At 36.9% G+C, this 5000-nt stretch overlaps 1 protein-coding gene across 1 annotated transcript in view; it reads left to right on the top strand.

Annotated features, from left to right (window-relative positions):
• The window catches only part of LOC122795624 (baculoviral IAP repeat-containing protein 1-like), a 799118-nt gene that overhangs the window by 664532 nt on the left and 129586 nt on the right, over positions 1-5000 (top strand). The window lies entirely within an intron of this gene.

The following is a 5000-nucleotide window of genomic DNA, read 5'->3' as shown; positions in this document are numbered from 1 at the left end:
TTTAATAAAAAGTGACCATCTTTTTTATGAGGAAGACCTGGTCATTTGATTTACTCTCATACTGATTATTTGGATAAAATATGGTATGAGGTATTCTTCATCTGGTTCTTTTCCTTATCTTTCCAGAAGCAGTCCATCATTTTCTCAAAAGTGACATATGTGTTTCACTATGAATAACATTCTTTTTTAAATGAACTTTACAAACTATAAACCATAGATTTTCATAATCTCCTACTCTTCTCTAGATTTGACTTTGCTCTGTATTTTTGTTTGTTTGTGTCTTTTGGCTTTTAGGGGTCGCCATAGTGGAACTCCGGTCCGCTAATGATTGGCAGTTGATTTTTACGTTCCGGCTTGCCAGGCCTGATGCACAACCTTCAATGAAGGTATGACCATTCACGCATGTCTCCATGCAGAAGACGCTCTAGCTGAGAATTGAACCGGACAGCGTCTTACTGTGAGGTGACAAGTATTTTTGTAATGTCTAGAATCTTCTCCCTGAAGCTAATCCCACCCTCTCATGCAAATCAAAATGCTATAACCCACATAACTTCTAAGGCTTGCACATTCATAATCTCAATTTCTTTTCTTAAAGAGGTCTGTCAGAAGGATGTAGGCAATTCCAATATTTTTTTTCTTATTTGGTACAGCAGATTCACAAGACTTTTTTGTATGTCTGTTGGCCATATATTAAGTCTAATGGCTTAGAAGGTGGCTATAGGGCATACTCACCATATACAGCATCTGTGTGCACACTACCTATATAATGGTATTTATCTGAGTGTTATGGTGTTCTGTAAGTCACATTCAACAACCATAATTCAACCAACAGCACCTGTGCCAATTCACTCATTCTGGTCTCCATCTTAATCCAAATCTTAATCTGTCATTCTTTGGTGTTATAAATGCTTATCTTTGCCTTACTGTATTAATTAAAAAAATTGATTTGTGAAAAATTGTTCCATGCCCTGTAATTGATTCTTTAATGTTTGATGTGATGTTGATAATACTATGAGATCATCAGTGTACCTTACTATAGTAACTGATTTTTTCTAATCTGTGGTTTAGCCAAGCTTACATATTCAACATGAATAAAGATCAGATTTATATAACTCTAGAGGAGTTATCAAGCTATATGCATCCCTGTCTAATTCCTTTACCCTCCTTAAAATTTTCCATTAGAGCTGTCATTTACTTCGGACAGATTTAATTGTAAATTGTAACAATGATACATATGAATTAGCTTTAAATTCTTTCCTGCATCATTATTTCCTTGGAATTTTTATAGTTTACCATCTCCAAACTGATTATATATCACCAAGGTTATAAAAAGTACATCTTTCAGTCTTTTTCATATTTAATATGACTTGTATAACAAGTTCAAAAATATGCTGAGAAAACATTATCTTGAAATTACTATTTAAACTGTTATGAGGTTGGTTAATGATTTCACTCATCCTGTAAAAATGATTATTACACATGTACTACCCCTACTAATGTATGCTAACCCTAACCCTGCTATTGCCCCAACCCCAATCCCACACATTAGAGTACTAACATCCTTTCCCTGACAGTGCCACTATTCAAACAGAGCATGTTAACAAGTTAGTGGTTATTTTTCCTTTCCTTTTCTTGTTTCACAAATCCGAAAAGGAAACTGTTTTCCTTTTTTAATTGGTTTAGTGATTTCAACAAATAGGGATTCAATGAAAGATAACTTTTTTAGATTAAATATGTTTTTATGATTTGTGTACATAACCGATGGAAACACTCCATATAATTGAACATTCATAATACTGAACATTGTTGCAACTGACAGCAGTGACTAAAACTCATTTGATCAATTCAACTGGCATTAGTTTGTTGGAGTGAGACTTTGCCCTTTCAATGCTGTTGTATGACCTGAGTTGGTATATATAATTGTTAGGGGATGTGGTTGCATAGCCTCCAACATGGGAGGTACAGAGGGGCTCAACTCCTGCAAAAAAAAAAAAACATAAGTTTTTTTTTTTCATTGTTTTGTGTTTTGATAATTTTGGATGATGTTTTGCAATTCTTGCATTTGTATTTGGATATTTCAAAGTACATTCATAGGTTCATAGGTTCATAGGTTCATACTAGGCTATCTGCCCTAGGGCATTTATAAGCCTAGCCAGAGTGTGTTTGGCTTTCTCCACCCATTTTAAATTAATTTTGCTATGCCCTTTTTCGAAGTTAGTATACTGTGCCTCTGTCTAACAGTGACACAGAAGTGATACCCGGAGTAAACCTACGATCTCCCATCCACTCATCAAGATTCCTCTTGAAGAGAGTCAATGAGGGAATCTGCCTAACCTGGACTGGGATTTTATTCCAGAGTGAAGGGAGTCCCTGGGTTATGAATCTGTCCCTCCAGCATGTCCTATTTATTTCGGTGCTGAGGTTCAAGTCTCTCAAGCGCATAGCTCAATGGGATTTGGACTTTCTGAGGTGCAGCATGTCCATTAATTCCGGGTTGGACATGGCTTTATACGTCAGGCACAGATTGCCTCTGAGCAGGCGGTATGCCACTGAATAGAGCTGGAGTTTCTTTAACCGGGCAGCATATGGCATCTGTTTGAGCCCCTTGATCCTCTTGGTGAGGTACTTTTGGGGTCTTTCCAGTTGCTGCAGGTGTCTGGTAAGGTACATCCCAAAAGGGGCATTGTACTCAATTATGGGTCTGATGAGGGATGAGTAAAGAGGCACGATGACCTCTCCTGATCTAGATGTGAATCCCTTCATGATTAGGTGGGCTATATAAAATGTTTTTCTAACCACTTTGGCCATGTGGTTGTCAAATGAGAGATTGCTATCAACTTGGGTCCCCAGGTCCCTAACTACTTCTTCTGTACTTAATGGATTACCACCTATGTGGTAATTTGTGAGCACTTTGTTTTTGCCAAAGGGGATGACTATACACTTTTTGGCGTTTAGCTTGAGGCCATGGCTCTGGCACCAGTTGTCTGTTTCTATGAGGCCCTTTTGGAGGATGCTTGTGCCGGCTGGAGAGTCGATTATGGCGCCCGGTTTGCAGTCATCTGCGAACTTGGTCAGCCACAGTCCTTCCATGCATATATATAATACACACACACACACACACACACACACACACACACACACACACACACACACACACACACACACACACAGGTTTACTATCAAAATGTGGAAAGGCACTTACGTAAAACTGGGATAAACTGGGATGCTTGAATGGAATGCGTGTTTCCCAGTTTCTGTAATGCCGATATGAAAATGTTTGAATCTACATTAGCGAATGTTAGTGTTCATTTGCTAATAGGAGGTTGATGTTCTGATTGGAGATCTCACTACAGTGAGGATTGGGAAATTTACCTTTTCCTCACTGTAGTGCGATCTTGGCGTTGGTATATATAATATGCAGGGTGTATAGGGGGGGGTGCAAAACCATAAAAACTTGTGCTCTAGACTTACAAGTCCCACAGCAGCTTCACAACAACAGCCTGAAGGTCTGACATCACTTCCTGATATTTTGTATAATTTCGAATGCAGACATTGAGGTGATGATTTCCAACATTCTGTATGATTAACATTACCAAACATTATCAAATTCAACAAGTGAATTTGACCAACTGAATAGATTTTGTTCTGACATTCAGCATTTTGATAGTAAACCTATATACATATACATGCACACACAAACACACAAATATTATATTATATATATATATATATATATATATATATATATATATACACACACACACACACACACACACACACACACACACACACACACACACACACGCATGTGGTTGTGTGTCCATCTAGCTGTGATCTATTTACAAACATCATCCACAAGAGAAGCAAGTGACAAGATACAAAAATACAGAAAATAAATAGGTTAATTATAAGGACAAATTCATATAGGGAGAGTATCCAATCTCTTTCCTAAAAAAGCACAGAATATGACGTGGGAATAATTTGCATTCAAAATTATTATATATATTAAAATATTTTAATGCACACAAGTTTAATTTAATAGTCTTTATTGAAACCAGTAAAATATGTGATGTACAGGTAAATGTTAAAATTAACAGTTCTTAGAACTGTTGCTATACATGATGGGCAGCCTTCCCATTCTGACTGTCGGTTCCGCCTCAGTCATTGTCTGGCAAAGACTCATAGAACCATTTGCGTAAGACTAGAATAAAAATATCAGCACAGCATTTATCTAATTAGTAAATAAGAGAGTAAGAAATATGGTAAATAAGTATTATGAATTATTTAGAGGGGTTGTCAGAGGCTGTAGTATTGTAGAAAGGGAATCTCACAGACTGAGAAAAGCAATTACTGACTGGAGAATGGAAAATAATAGAACATTTGTGTAATATGCATGAAACTAGAAAAATTGCTGTTAAACCAGTTTTTTGTTTTATATCAACCCCAAAGCATAAAAATTATTAGCACAACAACTTAGGATGGCATATTAGTATGCTTCCTTGCAAAACTCCTCCTCAATCCAGTTCAGACATTTCCTTTCAAGTTTACTCTTGTTCATCTTCCAGCTTTTGTATATGACTCTAAAAATGAGGCATATTGCAGTACCTTCAGAAGTCAGATGGTTTCTATTACTGCTTTTCCTCTTTTAGCCAAGTGGAATCATGTTTCGCTGCACCTTTGTTCCCTGCACTAAATGTACACGCACCCCACATTTCACTCCTCTGTGATTAATTTGCTCCTGTATAAAACTGCAGTAAGTGTTCCTGTACCTTGTATCACTGAACTGGCAGCATTATTTCACAAGTCTTAGAGAACAGAAGTTGACTCACATAATTGCAAAAGCTCATATGTTTGCATTTACTGGTATTTGTTTTCAAACTGGCTATGGATAAGGCTTAATACTCCATAGTTATTTTTATAATGACATTCATTAGCAGCCAATCATACATCCCACATCAACAAGAAATGCAGAAGAAAACACATTTCACTGTCAGTCATCA

The sequence above is a fragment of the Protopterus annectens genome, chromosome 2.part2 (assembly GCF_019279795.1).
Source record: "Protopterus annectens isolate FY-2018-M chromosome 2.part2, PAN1.0, whole genome shotgun sequence".
NCBI classification, from domain to species: domain Eukaryota; kingdom Metazoa; phylum Chordata; order Ceratodontiformes; family Protopteridae; genus Protopterus; species Protopterus annectens.
The sequence above is the reverse complement of the archived record's forward strand: the minus strand, read 5'-3'. Positions and strand labels throughout refer to the sequence as shown.